Source organism: Bos indicus, chromosome X (genome assembly GCF_029378745.1).
Source record: "Bos indicus isolate NIAB-ARS_2022 breed Sahiwal x Tharparkar chromosome X, NIAB-ARS_B.indTharparkar_mat_pri_1.0, whole genome shotgun sequence".
Classification (NCBI taxonomy): Eukaryota; Metazoa; Chordata; class Mammalia; order Artiodactyla; family Bovidae; genus Bos; species Bos indicus.
Genome location: NC_091789.1, coordinates 58,679,760 through 58,702,393, shown reverse-complemented (window position 1 = coordinate 58,702,393; position 22,634 = coordinate 58,679,760). Strand labels below are relative to the sequence as shown.

The window sequence follows — 22,634 nt, the reverse complement described above, 5'->3', positions numbered from 1 at the left end:
CTCTGGCACTCAGGCTGCACTCTAAGCAAAAAGTTTATTATGCAAGTCAGATGATAATGAAATGAGAAAAGGAGGACACAATCTTCAGCTTATTTTATGATATCAGTATTAACCTCATACTAGAGGAAAAAGTATAAAAGGAAAGAAAATTACAGATCAACTGTGCCTCAGAAACAAAGACACAAATCCAATGATACAGATATAGAAATGATATAGAATTACATAGAAAATGATTATAAAATTATTATGGATAAATCATAAGGATAAAATATTATGACTAAATGGTGTTTATCTTGGAAGCGTAAGGATGGTTATACATTTGCCAATAAATCAATGTAATTCACCATATCAACAGACTAAATAAAGAATATTAGAGGTCCTCTCAACTGATGCAGTAAAGCATTTGACATAATTCCACAGACATTCATGATAAAAAAATGTTGGCGTACCACTAATTAAAGGGCTCTCAATGGCACCCCACTCCAGTACTCTTGCCTAGAAAATCCCATGGACAGAGGAGCCTGGTAGGCTGCAGTCCATGGGGTCGCTAAGAGTCAAGACACGACTGAGTGACTTCACTTTCCCTTTTCACTTTCATGCACTGGAGAAGGAAATGGCAACCCACTCCAGTGTTCTTGCCTGGAGAATCCCAGGGACAGGGGAGCCTGGTGGGCTGCCATCTATGGGGTTGCACAGAGTTGGACACGACTGAAGCGACTTAGCAGCAGCAGCAGCAGCACTCAACTTGATCAAGGGCATCTACAAAAAAGCCTGAAGTTAAAATCCTACTTAATAGTGAAATATGGAATGATTTTCCCCTAAAATTAGGAACAAGGATTTCTGCTTTCAACACTTCTATTCTACATTATATTAGAGATTCTAAAATAAATAGCAACTGAAAAATAAAGGCATGCAGAATGAAAAGGAAGAAATAAAGCCGCTTTTAATTGCAGACAACATGATCATCTATGTAGAAAATTCCAATGAATTTAACAAAAGAAAACAAAAGCTACTAAACCTAATACCTGTTTATCAATATCATCAGTTATAAGGCCAACATTATTTATTTCTATAGAATAAAAATTAGAAGTTGAAATTTAACAAAGTACCATTTGTAATATCAAACCCAAGGAAATACTAAGTTAGAATAAATCTAACAAATATGTGCATGATTTGCACACTGAAGACTTTAAAAATGGTGAGAGAAATTAAGAAGAGATGAATAAATGGAGAAAGATATCAAGTTCATTGACTAAAAGATGAACTATTTCTAGGCTGTAACTTCTCCCCAAACATATCTATAGAAATCATTGCAATTTCAATCAAAATCCCAGCAGGCTTTATGTAGAAATTGAGAAGGTATCTCTAGAATGTATATGGAAAAGCAAAGGAAATAGGAGAACAACCAGAGTAATTTTGAAAAGAAAACACAAAGTTGGAAGACTTACACTACCTGATTTAAAGACTACAGTAAACAAAACAGTGTATTGAATATTATTGGCACAGGATAAACATACAGATAAATAAAATAGAAACAGACCAGCAAATATGGTCTATGGCAATGGTAATTAAATGGAGAAGTGATGGCCTTTTCAACAAATAATGCTGGAAAAATTAGACATTATATGCAAGAATGTTCACCCTGAACCCTTAGATAAGACCATACACAAAAATTAGCTCAAAATGACAGACTGACTTTAATGTAAAAGCAAAAACTATGAAACTCATGGAAGAAAACAAAGCAGGAAATCTTTGTAGACCTTCATTTAGACAAAAGATTTATCAGACCACAAAAAACATGGACCATAAAATTTTGATAAATTTGACTTGAAAAGTTCTCTGCTCTTCAAAAAATAAAATGAAAATCCAAAGTGGGAGAATATACTTGCAGAACAAGTATCAGATTAAAAAAAAAAACTTGTATATAGAATATATAAATAACTCTTACAATTCAATAAGATTAATGGCTCAATTTAAATAGATCCTCATCAAAGAAGATATATAAATACCAAATGAACACATTAAAAGATGCTCAACACTATTAGCAATTAAGGATATGCAAATAAATCTACAATGAGATACCACTAACATCTTTATAAAATAGCTAATATTATAAAGAGAAAATATCTGACAGTATCAACTGCTGGCAATGATGTAGAGCTACTGGAACTTATACAATGCTGGTGGAAAAACAAAATATCACAGCTACTTCAGAAAACAGTTTGGCAGTTTCTAATATATTTAGACATACATTTATCAAAACCAGCTAAGAGAAATGAAACTTATGTACAAAGATCTGTTCTGGAATGTATGTTGCTGTTGTTTATTAGCTAAGTTGTGTCTGATTCTTTTGGGATCCCATGGACTGTAGCCCACCAGGCTTCCCGGTCAATGGAGTTTTCCAGGCAAGAATACTGGAGTGGGTTGCCATGCCCTCCTCCAGGGGATCTTCCTGACCCAGGGATCAAACCCATGTATCCTGCATTGCAGGCGGATTCCTTATTGCTGATCCACTGGGGAAGGCCTCTGGAATGTATACAACAACTTTAACCATAATCAGCAAAAACTATAAATCTACTGGTGAGTGAATATATAAGTTATAAAATAACAGAATACCTGTAAGCTAATATAAGAAATAAACCTCTGATACATATACCAACATGAGTAAATTATCAGAAACATTATGGTAAGTGAAAGAAATAGATGCAAAAGGGTAGAAACTGTATAATTCCATTTATATGATATTCTGGAAAATGAAAACTATAGGGACAGAAATCGGACAAGTGGTTGCTAGGAACTGGGGTAGAGAGAGTATTGACTACAGTGAGGCAGTAATGGAACTATTCTATAGCCTGACTGTACTGCTTATTACATGACTATATATGTTTGTCAAAACTCATTGAATTACATACCAAAAAGACTGAATTTAACTCTGTGTAAACCATACCTTAATAAATCTGAGTCTTAAAAAGGTGTCCAATCAGAATATAACCTATATAACCAGTTGATGTTTTACAGTGAGCATAATGGGAATATATATAGGAATTTTGTTTGTACTTTGGTCAATGATTACCTAAAGAGGTTGCGAGTACCGCAGGTAAGTGTAAAAATATCCTCTGTAGTGTATAAAGAACATATTAAATATTCTATTTGTTTAAACTCTTTAAGTAATTTTTTTGTTATGCTTAGCCTAGCATCTTTATTTTTTTAATTTTTATACTGAAGTATGGCTGCGCGGGTGCAGGAGGGCGTAGAGGAGCTATTCCACGTTCAAGGTCAGAAGGGGCGGCGGTGAAGACGTAGCCCCCGTCCAAGGTAAGGAGCAGCAGCTGCGCTTTGCTGGAGAAGCCATGAAGAGTTACCCCACATCCAAGGTAAGAGAAGCCCAAGTAAGATGGTAGGTGTTGCAAGAGGGCATCAGAGGGCAGACACACTGAAACCATACTCACAGGAAACTAGTCAGTCTAATCACACTAGGACCACAGCCTTGTCTAACTCAATGAAACTAAGCCATGCCCATGGGGCAACCCAAGACGGGAGGGTCATGGTGGAGAGGTCTGACAGAATGTGGTCCACTGGAGAAGGGAATGGCAAACCACTTCAGTGTTCTTGCCTTGAGAACCCCATGAGCAGTATGAAAAGGCAAAATGATAGGATACGGAAAAAGGAACTCCCCAGGTCAGTAGGTGCCCAAAATGCTACGGGAGATCAGTGGAGAAATAACTCCAGAAAGAAGGAAGGGATGGAGCCAAAGCAAAAACAATACCCAGTTGTGGATGTGACTGGTGATAGAAGCAAGGCCCGATGCTGTAAAGAGCAATATTGCATAAGAATCTGGATGTTAGGTGCATGAATAAAGGCCAATTGAAAGTGGTCAAACAAGAGATGGCAAGAGTGAACATCGACATTCTAGGAATCAGTGAACTAAAATGGACTGGATTGGGTGAATTTAACTCAGATGACCATTATATCTACTACTGCGAGCAGGAAACCCTCAGAAGAAATGGAGTAGCCATCATGGTCAACAAAAGAGTTCGAAATGCAGTACTTGGATGCAATCTCAAAAACGACAGAATGATCTCTGTTTGTTTCCAAGGCAAACCATTCAATATCACAGTAATCCAAGTCTATGCCCCAACCAGTAATGCTGAAGAAGCTGAAGTTGAATGGTTCTATGAAGACCTATAAGACCTTTTAGAACTAACACCCAAAAAAGATGTCCTTTTCATTATAGGGGACTGGAATGCAAAAGTAGGAAGTCAAGAAACACCTGGAGTAACAGGAAAATTTGGCCTTGGAATATGGAATGAAGCAGAGCAAAGACTAATAGAGTTTTGCCAAGAAAATGCACTGGTCATAACAAACACCTTCTTCCAACAACACAAGAGAAGACTCTACACATGGACATCACCAGATGGTCAACACCGAAATCAGACTGATTATAGTCTTTGCAGCCAAAGATGGAGAAGCTCTACACAGTCAAAAAAAAAAAACAAGACCAGAAGCTGACTGTGGGTCAGATCATGAACTCCTTAGTGCCAAATTCAGACTTAAATTGAAGAAAGTAGGGAAAACCACTAGACCATTCAGGTATGACCTAAATCAAATCCCTTATGATTATACAGTGGAAGTAAGAAATAGATTTAAGGGCCTAGATCTGATAGATAGAGGGCCTGATGAACTATGGACTGAGGTTCGTGACATTGTACAGGAGACAGGGATCAAGACCATCCCCATGGAAAAGAAATGCAAAAAAGCAAAATGGCTGTCTGGGGAAGCCTTACAAATAGCTGTGAAAAGAAGAGAAGCGAAAAGCAAAGGAGAAAAAGAAAGATATAAGCATCTGAATGCAGAGTTCCAAAGAATAGCAAAAGGAGATAAGAAAGCCTTCCTCAGTGATCAATGCAAAGAAATAGAGGAAAACAACAGAATGGGAAAGAATAGAGATCTTTTCAAAAAAATTAGAGATACCAAGGGAATATTTCATGCAAAGATGGGCTTGATAAAGGACAGAAATGGTATGGACCTAACAAAAGCAGAAGATATCAAGAAGAGGTGGCAAGAATACACAGAAGAACTGTACAAAAAAGATCTTCACGACCCAGATAATCACAACGGTGTGATCGCTCACCTAGAGCCAGACATCCTGGAATGTGAAGTCAAGTGGGCCTTAGAAAGCATCACTACAAACAAAGCTAGTGGAGGTGATGGAATTCCAGCTGAGCTATTTCAAATCCTGAAAGATGATGCTGTGAAAGTGCTGCACTCAATATGCCAGGAAATTTGGAAAACTCAGCAGTGGCCACAGGACTGGAAAAGATCAGTTTTCATTCCAATCCCAAAGAAAGGCAATGCCAATGAATGCTCAAACTACCACACAATTGCACTCATCTCACATGCTAGTAAAGTAATGCTCAAAAGTCTCCAAGCCAGGCTTCAGCAATACGTGAACCGTGAACTTCCACATGTTCAAGCTGTTTTTAGAAAAGGCAGAGAAACCAGAGACCAAATTGCCAACATCCGCTGGATTATCAAAAAAGCAAGAGAGTTCCAGAAAAATATCTATTTCTGCTTTATTGACTATGCCAAAGCCTTTGACTGTGTGGATCACAAGAAACTGTGGAAAATTCTGAAAGAGATGGGAATACCAGACCACCTGATCTGCCTCTTGAGAAGTTTGTATGCAGGTCAGGAAGCAACAGTTAGAACTGGCCATGGAACAACAGACTGGTTCCAAATAGGAAAAGGAGTTCGTCAAGGCTATATATTGTCACCCTGCTTATTTAACTTATATGCAGAGTACATCATGAGAAACGCTGGACTGGAAGAAACACAAGCTGGAATCAAGATTGCAGGGAGAAATATCAATAACCTCAGATATGCAGATGACACCACCCTTATGGCAGAAAGTGAAAAGAAACAAAAAAACCCTCTTGATGAAGGTGAAAGAGGAGAGCGAAAAAGTTGGCTTAAAACTCAACATTCAGAAAACGAAGATCATGGCATCTGGTCCCATCACTTCATGGCAAATAGATGGGGAAACACTGGAAACAGTGTCAGATTTTATTTTTCTGGGCTCCAAAATCACTGCAGATGGTGACTGCAGCCATGAAATTAAAAGACGCTTACTCCTTGGAAGGAAAGTTATGACCAACCTAGATAGCATATTCAAAAGCAGAGACATTACTTTGCCAACAAAGGTTCATCTAGTCAAGGCTATGGTTCTTCCAGTGGTCATGTATGGATGTGAGAGTTGGACTGCGAAGAAAGCTGAGTGCCGAAGAATTGATGCTTTTGAACTGTGGTGTTGGAGAAGACTCTTGTGAGTCTCTTGGACTGCAAGGCGATCCAACCAGTCCATTCTGAAGATTAGCCCTGGGATTTCTTTGGAAGGAATGATGCTAAAGCTGAAACTCCAGTACTTTGGCCACCTCATGCGAAGAGTTGACTCATTGGAAAAGACTCTGATGCTGGGAGGGATTGGGGCAGGAGGAGAAGGGGATGACAGAGGATGAGATGGCTGGATGGCATCACTGACTTAATGGACGTGAGTCTGGGTGAACTCCGGGAGTTGGTGATGGACAGGGAGGCCTGGCGTGCTGCGATTCATGGGGTCGCATAGAGTCGGACAAGACTGAGCAACTGAACTGAACTGAACTGAATAGCTTATTTACCCCCTGGAGGAGGAAATGGTGACCGAATCCAGTAGTCTTGCCTGGAAAATCCCATGAAAAAAGGAGCCTGGAGGGTTACAGTTCATGGGGTTACAAAGAGTCGGACATGACTGAGCACACATCGTTGATTTACAATGTTGTGTTAGTTTCAGGGGTATAGCAAAGTGATTCAGTTATACATATAATACATGCATTCTTTTTCAGATTCTCTTCCCATACAGGTTACTGCAGAATACTGAGTAGAGATCTGTGTTCTATACAGCAGGTCTTTTGTTGATTATCTATTAATATATCCAGTAGTGTGTATATGTAAATTCCAAACTCCTAAGGTACCCCTTCCCCACCTTTGCCCTTTGTGTACCATATGTTTGTATTCAAAGTCTGTGAGTCTGTTTCTGATTTGTAGATATGTTCCCTTGTATCATTTTAAAAGATGCTACATATAAGTGATATCATATGATATTTGTCTAAATTACTTCATTTAGTACAATAATCTTTAGGTTCATCCATGTTGCTGCAAATGACATTACTGCATTCTTTTCAATGGCTGAGTAGTAATCCATTGTATACAGGGACTGCATCTTCTTTATTTATCCCTCTGTCAATGGACATTTAGGTTGCTTCCATGTATTAACTAATTTTTATTAACTTCTATTTTTGAATTTGCTTTAAAAATGTTGGTGGGTACCTGACTTTTGATGCAGTTCTGTAACTCTTTGCACAAATTCAAATCTCCACTAAGTATCTGTTTCATTGAAGTTAGTTAACACAGGACAAATGTCAAGAATCTGGAGGACATCAGTACTCTACAGCTTGTGAAATTTATCCTTATTGGCAGAGCTTTAACTCCACTGACATTCTGGCATGCCATTCAAGCATATGAGCAGAAGGAAAGGAAGGAGCAGAAGCCAAAGTGCCATAATCTGGAGACAGAGGTCTGGTTAAGAATACATCCCCAGTGAGAAAGTGGAAGCCAAATAACATATGAAAGACAGAATGGTTATACAATAAACAAATGTCAATATTTTTTAGCTTATAAGGTCCATGTAAAAGAGTAGAAATTGTACATTTGGAATACTACCAAATACCATGAGGGGGCCGTGAGTACAGGTAAAGCAAGACATTTTCGATTCTAAATGGATATTCCAAATATTGAATGACTGCTAAGGCACAGGCACAAAGAGTTGAAACTGCCTGTAAACAAAGTTAAGTTCTTATTATTAATGTTCACTGGCAGAAAGTGAAGAAGAAGTAAACAGCCTCTTGATGAAAGTGAAAGAGGAGAGTGAAAAAGTTGGCTTAAAGCTCAACATTCAGAAAACTAAGATCATGGCATCCGGTCCCATCACTTCATGGCAAAAAAATGGGGAAACAGTGTAAACAGTGGCTGACTTTATTTTTCTGGGCTCCAAAATCACTGCAGATGGTGACTGCAGCCATGAAATTAAAAGACGCTTACTCCTTGGAAGGAAAGTTATGACCAACCTATACTGCATATTAAAAAGCAGAGACATTACTTTGCCAACAAAGGTCCATCTAGTCAAGGCTATGGTTTTTCCTGTGGTCATGTATGGATGTGAGAGTTGGACTACAAAGAAAGCTGAGCGCCGAAGAATTGATGCTTTTGAACTGCGGTGTTGGAGAACACTCTTGAGTGTCCCTTGGACAGCAATGAGATCCAACCAGTCCATCCTAAAGGAGATCAGTCCTGGGTGTTCATTGGAAGGACTGATGTTGAAGCTGAAACTCCAATACTTTGGCCACCTGATGTGAAGAGCTGACTCATTTGAAAAGACCCTGATGCTGGGAGGGATTGGGGGCAGGAGGAGAAGGGGATGACAGAGGATGAGATGGCTGGATGGCATCACCAATTCGATGGACATGGGTTTGGGTGGACTCCGGGAGTTGGTGATGGACAGGGAGGCCTGGCGTGCTGCAGTTTACGGGGTTGCAAAGAGTCGGATACACTGAGCGACTGAACTGAACTGAACTGGTCAAATGCCAGTCCACCTAAAGGGGAAAGACATCAGAAGAAAACTCACTAAGGGTAAGAAAAAGGCAAGCCAGACAGAAAATCACTGCCAAGGCCAAAGGGACATGTTAATTTCTGGTCAAATGTATGTAAACATGATAAGGAAAAAAGAAAAAAAATGACCAACCAGTGACCTAGAGATCACAAGAATATAAACTTGTCACGTTTGGAGAATTTTGTATCTCCTGAGTAATGCAAAAGCTTAACACAGTGCCCATGGATGATGCTACTAGGAATTCAAAAATTAGGATGATGGGATGGAAAACATTAAAAGAAATAAAATGAAAGAAAGGTAGATGAGGACCCCACAATGTAATAATCACAGCACACAGCAAATAAACTTTTATTACTCTCTCAGTATTTAAGCAGATAAACTAGGCTGCAGTGCTCTTCACAGGATTATCAAGCAAAGAGAAAGAACTTCATTGGATTTGCCTTGGTGGATTTAAAGATAAAGGGAATTCCCTTCGTACTGTGATCCCCCATCATCCTCTGAGAATCCATAGTAAAAGAGAGATCCAGGCTGGACCAAATTTATTCCTGTCAGCACTCTGAATAAAGGTACTTATCAGTTCTTTACTGAAGAGATATGAGAGACTGTTAAAGATATACTCTCTAAACTTCAGAGTTTCTCAGACAAGTGTTATGGCAAGGTTGTTATGTGTTAGAAGTTCTCAGACAGATATTCAGGCATGGGTTTGGGACTAAGCTCTAACTTTAATAGCTCACCAAAGAAATCACTGGTACTACCATATATCAAAATAGATTACAAGGTTAAAATAATTGGTAAAAGATCAGTTAACAGTCTAAGTGCATAGCAAGAAGTAGATTTGAACATAAGGACGAAGGGAAAAAGATGTTCAAAATGAGCACTAATGATCTGAATGTGCATGTGATTGATTGGTACATCTAGATATAAACTGGAAAACAACCAGTGAACTCTGAGTCATCTAGAAAAATCTTTAGGTCATTGGTCTGTGTACCTGGTTAACCACAAAAACAGTAATTTAAGAGGCATCTATTGCTTAGGTCTGGGGCTTCCCAGGTGGCTCAGTGCTAAACTCACCAGGCAATGCAGGAGATGCAGATATGGGTTAGATCCCTGGGTGGGGAATTAGATCCCTGGAGAAGGAAATGGCAGCCTGCTCCAATATTCTTGCCTGGAAAATTCCATGGACAGAGGAGCCTGGTGGGATACAGTCCATATGTCACAAAGAGTTGGACACGACTGAGTGCCTGAGCACACAAAGGCACACACATTGCCTTAGGGCTACTAACTAGTTTCCTCCTTCTGTGCTTATACATATTCTCCTGAAAACTTGCAAGGAAGCTTAAACAAACATTCTGAATGAGCGATATTCACTTAAAGAAAAAGGAAAGAGAATAAGCAAAGGGGTTTCCCCTGTCAAAGGAGAAGGAAGGTGGAAAATAAAAATAGAGCAGACAAAAAGATGAATAAATACTGGGCACCAAACAAACATACTGTGGTTGGGGAAAATATTTAACAATATAAGAAAAGAGAAATAGCTCTATAATGCCCCTGTATTTAGGCATATTATAGCTATTAAATATAAAGAATGAATGAGTGTGTGATGACAAGAGCTTCAGGAAGGGGAGTGTTGAACAATGAAATGCATCAGGGACACCATTGCTTTTATGGGGTGTTTTGAAATTTTGGGACCTCTTGAGGTTTATTCTAAGGTAATCTTTTAATTTTTTAAAGATATCATACTGCCCTATCTACCCAAGGCAGCCAGACACAGATCCTGAGGTTTGTGTCTCTTGCATGCAGATAAGAGCACAATGATCTCATTAAGAGGATGAGCTTAGGAATCAGATATTTGGAATGACTGTCATGGCTATTTACTGGATAGGGTGGTTTTCAAGAATTTATTGAGAGTCAGACAGTTGGCTGAAACCTGAAAGTCTTCCATAAGTAGACATCATCATACTCATTTGCAAAACTTCTTTTTAAAAAAAAAAAAAAAAAAACGAAGATATCTACTTTAACTTCAAAGCACAGAAATATTCTACCTGGTAGAATAGCTCTCCTCAGATGGCCAGCACTGGCCTTGGGGGACACAAGGGTGGTATGACCTGGACTGGGGCTGTGTCATTTGTATAATTTCTTTACAGGAGTTTAATACTTCTAATTCTTTACTGAACATAATTTGTGATTTTTCATTTAAAACATGGTCACTGAACAGAATCAAAACAAATTGCACTCCATATTCTCAATTTAACCATGTTTTAACAAGAGATGTGCAGAGCCTTACCCAATGTCACATGGATCGTGCAGAGTTGCCCCTGTGATCCTGTTGTTTTTATTCTCACTCTAGCTGCTTGTCTGCAGCAGGGCCTTCTCCTTGTTCAGCACTTCTGTGGTCACGCTGCCCTTCTGGGGCTCAACTGATGTCACAGATTCCTGAAGATTCCCCAGGTCAAGCTAAGCTGTCCAAAAGGAGACAGGGAAGCGAACTAATTAAATGGAAAAGGTGTAAAGAAGCTTCCCTACCAAAACTTTTAGCAGGCATGCTCTTCTGAAGCACAAGAATGATATAAAATCTCAACTGTGATGTAGAGGCCTTGTTTATTTTCCTTCTTGTTCTTGGTATTTGAAATGTTCTCTGTGACACAGTTATGTTATTAGGTTGATACTAAAATCATCTTCTTCATGAAAAGTATGCTTTGGGGGCAGGAAAGAAGGAAAGTAACAATTGCATTATTCCTTTTTATAGGCCAAATCTGTGTAGCTCTCTCTCTGGTTTTTTTTTTTTTTTTTTTTTGGCTTTGTTTGAGTTCTCACATCAGTCCTCATGTGGGGCTTTGTCTTCCGGACACGTACAATTTTTTTAGTGAAACTAAAACCACATTCTACAAGCTGTCTTGTAGTCTGCTAATATAAAATAGGTTTCACAGCTTTGTTTGCTCACTTCAAAAAAATAGTTGCCTGGAGAAAATCTGGAAAATCCTAGAAGCGCCATCTTGTGAGCAGTACCAGAGTTGCATCCTGTTACTACTAGATCCTTAGAGCAAAAGGGTGGGAACTTACATCCTGGCAAGCCAGCAGTTTTCTCAGGCTTCTAGGATATACCATACTAAAATTTAGAGTTTCGTTATGCATCACAAAAAATGGAAAGCTAATGCCTTTAGTTGCAATGGTCTGACAAAAATATGCATGCTTACTGAAAAGTGAAAAGATATGATTTTTAAAAGAAAGTATAATTCTGTAAGAATAATCAATATTATTGTTTTCTGAATTACCTTTCATTATCTTTTATATATATATGTACACACACACACACATATATATATATATATAAACGTGTGTGTGAATACATATTACTTTAAAACCAGCTTTTTACTGTGCTCAAGCACAGTTTGAAAAATTTTCCTTATAAATATTTCCAATGTGATTTTGTTTGAATCACTTCAAATGTAATTTCCCCCTAATTTATAACATTTTACCTGAAACTCTTTCTCTGATATTGTTAAAAAAAATTTTTAATAGAGAGAGTAAGAACTGTACTGTCTCTCAAACTATACAAATAATCCCATTTAGTGAAAGTACCCTTCTATTTTTCCTGATGTTACACATATTGTATTAACACAGTCCTCTATCTTTAAATGACATAATGTGGTGTTTGCCATTCTGCAATTTTCATTTTCACCTAATACTACTTTTCAGACATCTTTTCAAATCACTACATGCTCATATTTCTGTTTGTCAGCTATATAACATTCAATTGTAATTGTATGGATGTACCATGTCACACATTTTTAAAATGGCTAGTAGAAACAATCCAAATCCTCTTCCTGATTCACTATTAAACTTTAAAGATACAGAAAAATGGTTATTGCTGACCATGGTCATACCTGTTGTCTGAAAGAATGAGTTGCAAGGAGGACACAGACAGGGCTGTAGTCAACACAGCAACCAGGCTACGCACTTGATCAGGTCCAGGAAAATTTCAACTATCGGCAAAAGATGGGGGGATTAGTTATGGCTGCATGTCTGTGTGTTTATGAAAGATTATGTGTCTAAAATCAAACGGTACAAATTTGTTTCAGTATCATTTTGCTCTACTTTTTTTTTTTATCATTTATCAATGATAAAAATGATCATGGAATAAAGCAATTCTAAAAATGCTGAAACTGGTTAAAAATATATTTTGAAATCCCCAGTAATCTGAATACTCCGGAGATGCTGACTATTAACATGTAAATCTAGTTACCAATAACACGTTTTTTTTAAAACAAATTGTTGATCACTCAACAGCATATCTGAATCCCTTCCATGTTCCTTGTACATTTATATTTTACATGTCAAGCACTTTTTATGGTTACATTTTTCTTATCAGTTATTTTTTGAAGAATAATAAACACTTCAATAAAACCTGTACCAAAGATAGAAACATGGAATGCCATGTAAAAAATTAACATGAACAGCATGCCTCACTGAAGTCTTAATTTAGATGCGGTAATCTGATCACCCATTCCCACACTGTGGACTTCAAAAAATATCGGAGAAACTGAATTTTCAGGGGATTGATTCTGTCACAGTAACGGGAATTTCCCCCAAAATATATTATATTCCCACCTCTCCCAGGCAACAGCCTCTATTTTCTTCCACCGTAACACTAAAGCCCAAAGAAATCCCAGAAAAAAAACTAGCTTTAAGACAGCCATTACCTTGAAGCTTCTTGTCAGCTGCAGCCTCGTGAAATGCAGCCCCTCCCCCAAGAGTGGCCAGGCACAGCTCAAATCCAAGCTTCTCAGAGGATGCTCCGCCCCGTCCCTGTGATGGGGAAAGGAGGGGGCCTTTCCTCAATTAGAGGGAGGAGAATTGCCAAGTTAACTGAAATTCACTTAAAGGAGAAAAACGTTCATTTCTAAAGGACTTGAAAGAGAAATGGCAACTTGTGTCTCTTTCATTTCCATTCAAACCACAAGGGTAGGTGACTTCCTAAAGGGAAACAGCAAATCCCTTTATCATATAGTAAAGACCCAGCTGAAAATATCTCTTACATATTTTCTTGCCCTTTCTGTTAACATTTTTACAAAAGATTTTAAGACTCAACTGGTCATGGTCCACTAAAAAGACCTGCTAAGTCCTTGCTTGTGATTATAGTGAATGAATACACTGTTTTGTGGAGAATTAAAACTGTACAGTGTTAATTCTTCTGGCCCTGGGACATGATACGTTTCTCTGTTACTCAGTTTCTCTCATTCATCCTTCAGAAAGTTTCAGCTTTTTTCAAGTCAAGTCACTTTTTAAACATAAACATCTACCAAAATCCTTAATGAAGAGAGATATGAGAAATATATCTCTGAATATACTAAAACTGAAGAAAAAAAACCAACTATTTATGGTTTAAAAACACTATAAAGCAAGTTGAAAACACAAGAATAAATTTGACAAACTGGTTCTGATTCAAAAAATAGCCCTAAAGTAGCTCTTATATATTAATAAGGAAAAGAGTGAAGTTAAAAAAATGAGCAAGAGACATAAACAGACAATTCACAACGTTCTGAGGGAAAAATTCTTACCCACTCCCAATATTAACTTCCCTGTGAGCAAGCTCATACAGTGCAACTACAGTGACCTCTGTCCTTCCCATATAGTTGCAAACCTCCAGGCTGTTTGGTAAAATTGTTTAAATTTGCTGTTTTAAAGTCCACTTGACTCAATAATCAATACCCTGCAGCTTACTTTCACCTTGTACAAAAGCTGATGTTTAGGCTTCCATCTGCAACTTCATTTGTTTTGTATCAGTTTGTTCAATTTGTTCAGCAGAGAAAGGGGATATGCTGTTCAATGGGGCTCCTCAAAATTCAAATATCCAAAATAAAAATTAAAACTAAACAATCCATAAAGATATTCACCTTCCTTAATAAAGAAATGCAAATGTAAACAGCAATGAAATTTCAATTTTACTTATAATGAAGTGGGGAAAAAATGATTCAATGGAGAGTTGAAAAGAGTAAGAAAATGAGTACTCTTGCTCATGTGCAAGGTCACAAAGCTGGGAAGAGGGCAAAACAAAATTAAAGCAAAAGCCTTAGAGACTTTCCTAGTGGTCAGTGATTAAGATGTCACCTTTCAATTCAGGGGATACAGGTTTGAAGGCTTCCCTAGTGGCTCAGACGGTAAAGAATCCACAGTGCAGGAGACCTGGGTCTATCCCTGGGTTGGGAAGATCCCCTGGAGAAGGAAATGGCAACCCACTCCAGTATTCTTGCCTGGGAAATCCCATGGACAGAGGAATCTGGCAGGCTACAGTCCATGAAGTCACAAAGAGTCGGACACGACTGAGTGACTAAGCACAGGCACAGGTTTGAGCCCTGGTTGGGTAGCTAAGATACCGCATCTCTCGTGGCCAAAAAGCAAAAACATAAAACAGGAGTACCATCACAAATTCAATAGAGACTTTTAAAAAGATGGTTAAGATGGTAAATTTAAAAAACAAAATAAAACACCCAAAACCCAGTTTTACCCGAGTTCCAAACAGAAAGATATGTTCTCTTGATCAGTACTCGTGGCTTTCTGCACTTGGAATCCTGTCTCTTGAGGATTCTGGAGTAGAACAAAGGATTATGTCATTCACTTTCTGATTGTAGGGGAATTAATGACTGCAACCCCCAGTGAGTGTTAATTAATCTATGTCCTTGGTGAACATGCTGGTGAACCACAACAATTTTCAATAATTGCCACACTTATCTATGAACCCCCATCTTTCACATACATCCACATTTTCACACAAATTAAAAAATATATTTCTGCACTATGCTCTTACACTGACCATATCTGCATTATAGTTTCACTCAACCATAGACTAGTTATGACATATTTCTTCTGTGTCACAGGCACCTAGCAGTGTAACAATTGATAATCGTTGGTTATGGAGAGAAATGTTCATTTCATCCAATCCTCATTTAAATTGGCAACTCCTTGTTCTTGTGCTTTTGTTGTTTGCAATTCAATATCCTCTTTATTGAGCATTTTTGTTCACAAAATATTCAAGAAATTAAGAGTTAAGTTTAGTTTTTATTGCCTTTAACCTAGGGGTGTCATTTCCCAGGAAGGGACAAAACCTACATACTGCCAAATGGATCATTCTCTGAGGGTTAGTTCTCTTAAGATAATGTTTTGCTAATTCACAAACTATTTATATATATATATATATATATATATATATATATATATATATATATATATATAAAGTGTAGGTAAAGTTGGTGAAGCCCTCACAACACCATCCATCATCACAATGAACAAGTAAACACGACCCCTGTCTCTTGGCACCTCTGACTAATTCAGGTTAGACAAACAGAGCTGCAGTATGACACAGCTCTTCCTGTGATTAACAGAGAGGAAGAAAACTGTGCATCAGGGGATCTAAAGAGAGAAGCCATCATTCTTTCACAGACATATAACAGGAGGGTCAGACTAGATCAAAATTATTCCATTAAGCAATCTAAGTAAAGGACATCAAGGGTTCTTTAGGGAGGAGATATGGATTTCTCTCAGCAGAACCCAATGTTTACCCTTTAAGTTTGTCACAGAGGCATTATGACAAGGAAGCAGGCAGACAGTTGTGGGTTTGAGATAGTAATAGCCAAGTGGAGAGAACATTTTCAAATGTTGATAACTATGCTAACTTGTCATGTCTCCATACTAGATCCCAGTTAAGAAACATGCATAACTCAAAAGCATCTCTGACAATAACCTAGGTTTTCTAAATATGAAACCACATTTAAAGGTACAATAATTAAAAAAAAAAAAAAGAATTCAGTAGCTAAGTGTGTAGTGAGAGCTAGATCAGACAGGAAGGATACGGAAACGGGTAAAAGAAATCCTAATTTAACCACAGAGAAACTGAATTTGCAAACACACTGTTAGTGTACCAGGATATAGACAGGAACTCAATCAATAGATATGCAGTGTCCTGGAAAATTCCTCAGGACACTGATCCAGTTCTAGCTGCCTAGTTTTGTAGAAAAGCAGTTTTTGAAGGGCCCTTAACTCTACTGCAGTAGGGCTAGTAAATGGATCTCACTGCTGTAGCCTCTTCTTATCCTCTGAAACTCACAAAGTAGCCGGAATAAAGTGTTTTCAATGGGCGCCAACTGGATTAGATTAAAATATGGCAAAAAAAAAAAAAAAGGATCAGATAAGAAGTTTACCCTGCTAAGCAGAAAGAACATGGACAATGATGATGGAGACAACATACAAATCAGAAGAATAATATCAGAGAGAGATTAGAGACTTGGACATCTTTTGGAGGGGAGGGGAAGAAAAACAAGAAAATTATGATAACACAAACCCAATATCACATCTTTATTATTTCTGTTGTACTGTGAGAAAAGAATGCACGTGGGAAGGGCTTTGGAAGAGGCAGGTCATTATTTATGTTCCTGGATAATTTGGGCCTTTTAAATCCCACAGGGTTATCACAACGGAATTCTGGGCTTTAATGTTTCCAAAGCTGCTAGTGCTGCCTTGCCTGTCCAAAGCAATCAAAGATCTCATGGACACAGACAATGAGGTTCGGCATCAATAGCCTTATTCAAGAGAGTGTACAGAAGTCTATTTGAGGAAGGCTGTGAGACTTTAAGCAGGTCTTAAGAAATACTTGTAACTACGCTATCTAGTGCTTCCCTGGTGGCTCAGTGGTAAAGAATCTGTCTGCCAGTGCAGGAGACTTGGGTTCAATCCCTGGGTCAGGAAAAGCCCTTGGAGAAAAAAATAGCAACCCACTCCAGTGTTCTTACCTGGAAAATCCCATGGACAGAGGAGCCTGGTGGGCTACAGTCTACAGGGTCACAAAGAGTCAGACACAACTTAGTAACTAAACAACAACATGCTGTCTAGTATGTGGTGACAACAACTGAGCAAAGCTGTCAAGGGTTGTAGAGTCAGGTCCCTGGCTGAAACCTCTGGTAGACACCTGAATAGCCTCTTCAATTATTTCTTCATAGTGGTTAAACACATGAGATATTCTCCCCAAAACTAGAAGCAATGGCTTTTAATTACAAAACATTAGGGCTGCAGAACAGGGGCAAAAGAATTGTATCTCGAATTATCAACCTAACATAATTTTAGTATGAAATGTGTCTTTTAATTTAAAATGTTATGGCTACAGAGCAGGAAACAAAATAAACTATACCTCTTATACCCCAAGTTCTCAACATGTTTTTTATGTGAAATATTTCATGAGATGGGAAGAACCTTACCCAATATCACATGGATAGTGCAGGGTATGCCCCTGTGATCCGGTTGTTTTTATTCTCACTCCACCTGCTTGTTCAGCAGAGCCTTCTCCCTGTTTGGCCGTTTTGTGGTCGTGCTGCCCTTCTGAGGCTCAACTGGTGTCATACACAGATTCCGCAGGCCATGTGCATCTCAGACATTAACCTAAGCTGTCCAAAAAAAGACAGGGAAGCAAACCAATTAAATGGAAAAGCTGTAAAGAAGTTTCCCTACCAAAACTTTAGCAGGCATGCTCTTCTGAAACACAGGAATGAGATAAAAATCTCGACTGTGATGTAGAGGCCTTGTTTATTTTCCTTCTTGTTCTTGGTATTTGAAATGTTCTCTGTGACACAGTTATGTTATTAAGTTGATACTAAAATCATCTCCCTCATGAAAAGTATGCTTTGGGGACAAGAAAAAAGGGAAATAACAATTGCCTTGTGAATCTCTATAGGCCCAATCTGTGTAACTACCTTTTTTTTTTTTTTTTTTTTTAATGCTTTCTGTTTGAATTCTCATATCAGTCTTGGTGTGTTTTTATTTTATACATGTACAATTTTTCAACGAACTGCAATCACATTCTACATATTGTCTCATAACAGAAAATACATCTCATTGCTTTGTCTGTCCACTTCATAAATATGGTTGCCTGAAAGAAAATTTAGGACACCTGGCAAGTGCCATCTTGTGATTAGAACCAGAACTACTGCAGATACTCAGGTCTTTGGTCAGGAAGGGTAGAAACTATACCGACCAGACTGTAGCCTTCTCAGGCTTCTAGATGGGTTTTTGTTTTGTTTTGTTTTGTTTTTTTGCTTCTAGACTTGTTGATTCTCAACTTCAGAGTTGTGTAGGTGTCATATAAAAGTGGGATTATATTTCCTCATTTTAATGTTTGTTGTTATATCCTTCATGCATATTGCGTATCTTCCTTCATCTTTTGATTTTTCAAGAAAGAAAGCAAATTCTCACAATAATGGTCAAAATATAATGGCTTGCTCTATATATTTTCCTTAAACATATTAATAAATGTGCATGTTTTTGGAAACCAGACCTCTATCCTTCCTAAGAACATATTTTAACATCTTCTCACATCAATAAATATTTTCTACATCATCTTTTGAGCTTCCCTTATAGCTCAGTTGGGAAAGAATATGTCTGCAATGCAGGAGACCTGAGTTTGATTCCTGGATCAGGAAGATCCCCTGGAGAAGGAAATGGCTACCTACTCCAGTATTCTTGCCTGGAGAATCTCATGGACAGAGGAGCCTGATGGCCTACAGTCCATGGGGTCGCAAGAGTCGGACATGACTTAGTGACTAAACCACCACCACCACCACATCATCTTTTTGTTAATAACTTTTACAAGATAATCCTACATTTCTCAAATTTTATCTCATTTTCTCATAATGAATCTGATTCAAGCTTACTATTTTCAGAATAAGATTTTTTAAATGGAGAAATGTAATATATAAAAAGTTGAAATGTTCTGTTTCCAATTATACTTATATATCTCCAATTAATAAAGTACACGCATATTTCCAAAATTTTCTTGCATAAAATGTACCTATATTATTACAGGCCATTCTGCAACATGCTTATTTTTAGAATATACCTTCTATATATTTTCTTATTTTTTGCACTTAGCTCACTACATTAGCTTATTCTTTTTACAGCTGCATAGTATTCAAAATTATGGTGAACTATCCTACATGACTATTCCATAATATGCTTTGAACATTTTTTGAATTCTTTCTCAAAAGTACATAAAAATACAAATAAATATCTTCTGCTTGAACCAAAGTCTGGACATAGTCTAAATATTTGAACTGCAAGCAAAGCACAAGCAACCAGATAACCAGCTTTCTCAGATACACAGAAAAATCCACCTTTAGTTAAAGACAATGGAGTATGTTTGAATATTTACATGTCTGTAACAAAATGGATTTTTCTCTTTCAGCTCCATCCCGTGCTTCCAAAAACAAAACAAAACAAAACAAAACTAAAGGTACATAAAAGTCTAAAGAAGAAAATACACATCATTCTTACTCCAACCCCTGAATTGGTTTACTGCTTATATTTGAGCAAAATCCCCTTGATTTTTCCCTCATCATATGTGTTTGTCTGTGTACATATGTATTTCAAATAATGTTTTCATATATATATATATATATATATACACACATACACATATATGTCCTTTTCTCATTCTAAATACTAGAATACACTACTTTAAATTATATTTCTCCAGTAACAAATTGGAACACCTTTCCATGTTTCCATATTTACTCATTTTTTTGGCAGGTAGCTTTCCCCCCATGTTTTTAAATTCTCATCTCAATTTTTTTATGCTGACATAGCTACTCATGCTAAGTGAAATCTGGGCAGAGTAGTGGAAATTTTCCTCTTTTTTCCTTAGACATCATTACTAGATATATTGTTGTGTTTTATTATATCAGTATAAGCCTATTATTCTTCAGCTCATGAGCTTACAGATATTTTTCATATTACAGTATAAATTGGAATATATCATTCTTTTGATAGCTAGGTAGAGACACAGACAATGATCATCTTTTACACATCCATAAAAAAAGTTATCCTTTTAAGACACTGAGTATTCCCTGACAATAAACTAAACTTCTAACTGTCTTCAGTATTTAAATTCGCAGTTATACACTATTTCAGATTATTACTATACAAACTCCACCAAAACAGCAAGATTTGTTGGAAATACAATCAACAACCAAAGTAATATAAAAACCCAGCACTCCCAACTAATAACTTCATTTCTCATTTGGCATTATCACAACATAATCTCTTTTTTTTAAATAAGGAAGATTAATTTTTCAAGTTTTGTTTCATGATTTATCTCTGTTACTACCGCTTTTTGACTGAAACATAAAATGCCCTACTCGAATGTCAGCTTTTGCAACCTCCCGAAGTATTTTTTCCACAGGTGTAATCTGATCACCTCCCCCACTCTTAAAGTGTGGAGTTTTAAAATATCTCGAAGGAATACAAAATTCAGTCAGAATTCCCTCAAAGAAACTACGACTCTCACAAAACAATGCTCCTTTTCCACGACTCCAAAGCAGCAGTCCCTTCTTTTCTCACCTTTACTGCCAAGTCTCCAGAAATCTCCGAAAATAACTATCTTTTCACGACAGCCATTACCTCCAAGCTTCTCTTTCTCTCTTCTGCGAGGCCTCCGAAGTCTGTATGTAATGCAGCTCCTCCCCCAAGACTGGCCAGGGCTGGCTCACTCTTCTAAGCTTCTAGAGGATGCTCCGCCCCTTGCCTGTGATGGGGAAAGCAGGAGGTCCTTCCCTCATTTAGAGGGAGGAGAATCTCCAAGTTGAGCCGAAATACAATTAAAGGAAAGAAGTGTTCATTTTAAAGAACTTTAAAGTGTATTGGAAACATATGCCTGTTCAGTTTTCTTTCAAAACCCTAGGGTCTGTGTTTTCCTGAAAAAAGGAGAAAGAAAAAGAAATAGCAAATCTCTTTTTCATGTAATAAAGATACAGTTAAATATTCCTTATATATATTTTTTCAGGCTTTCTCTTGTACTTTATCTCTGGTAAATTTAAGACCTGATAGTCAAGCTTCACTAAAATCATGCTAAGTGTCTTGACTGGGATTGTAGTGGATTAATAACTTTATTTTAGATAGAATTAATTTTTTACAATTTTGAATCTGAACCTGGACCACATTATAGTATGTCTCTTCTTTCATTCACGTCTACTAATACTTCCTTACTTCAGCCATTTCTGAAGAAAAATCCCCAAACAAAATCTGACTATACTGAAATTGAAAAAAAAAAAAATAGTAAAATCACAATAAGCCACAGTCAAATATCAACCACAAACAGAGATGCTTTTAATGTATATGACTGGATAAACAAAAATATCCTTAAACTAGCTGTTATATTTCAATAAGAAAGAAATGATCAACATAGTAGAATCAGGCAAAGAACACTAGCAGACAATGCACGATGTTCTTTTGTACTTCTGATATTTGTGTGCCCAGTCTTGTCTGACTCTTTTCGACCCCATGGACTGGAGCCTGCCAGACACCTCTGTCCATGGACTTTTCCAGACAAGAGTACTGGAATGGGTTACCATTTCCTACTCCAGGGGATCTTCCTGACCCAGGGATCAAACCCATGTCTCCAGCTTTGGCAGGTGGTTTCTTTGCCACTGTGCCACCTGGGAAGGTCCTATTACTTCCCTATTAAGAAGTTCAAGCAGTGAAACTCCTAGGTTCTCTCTGCTTCTTCTAGACTAGAAAGGCCTCTAGGTGATGAATAAGTTGATAAATTTGTGATTCTATTACTCATTTATTCTCATAATGAGAGTGTATACATGCTAAGTCACTTCAGTTATGTCTGATTCTTTGCGACGCCGTGGTACGGTAGCTTGCCAGGCTCATTTGTCCATGGGATCTCCAGGCAACTGGAATGGTTGCCATGACCTCCTTCAGGGGATCTTCCCAACCCAGGGATCAAATCTGTGTTTCTTACATCTCTTACATTGGCAGATGGGTTCTTTACCACTAGCAGCTTCTTTAGCACTAGCAGTCACTTGGAAAAACCCCAAAATGAGCAATATCTTGCAATTTATTTTCCCTTCTTAATAAAGCTGACATTTTGTTTTCATTTACTAATCCATTT

The 22,634-nt window shown here is 37.6% G+C and overlaps 1 protein-coding gene across 14 annotated transcripts in view; it reads right to left on the bottom strand.

Annotated features, from left to right (window-relative positions):
* Positions 1-21,221, bottom strand: part of PWWP3B (PWWP domain containing 3B) — a 171,869-nt gene extending 150,648 nt beyond the window's left edge. For 5 of the 14 annotated variants that reach the window (XR_011565365.1, XR_011565364.1, XM_019956196.2 and 2 more), the window contains exons 1-6: positions 21,077-21,208; positions 17,944-18,129; positions 15,204-15,283; positions 13,399-13,504; positions 12,583-12,681; positions 10,983-11,157 (exon numbers count right to left, since the gene is read on the bottom strand). The gene's annotated coding sequence lies outside the window, so the exon portion shown is untranslated. Of the gene's footprint in view, positions 1-9,772; positions 9,893-10,982; positions 11,158-12,582; positions 12,682-13,398; positions 13,533-15,203; positions 15,284-17,943; positions 18,130-21,076 lie in introns of all 14 variants that reach the window. The other 9 variants (XR_011565366.1, XM_070784675.1, XM_070784678.1 and 6 more) reach the window with 7 other exon arrangements.
* Positions 21,222-22,634: the final 1,413 nt, after the last annotated feature.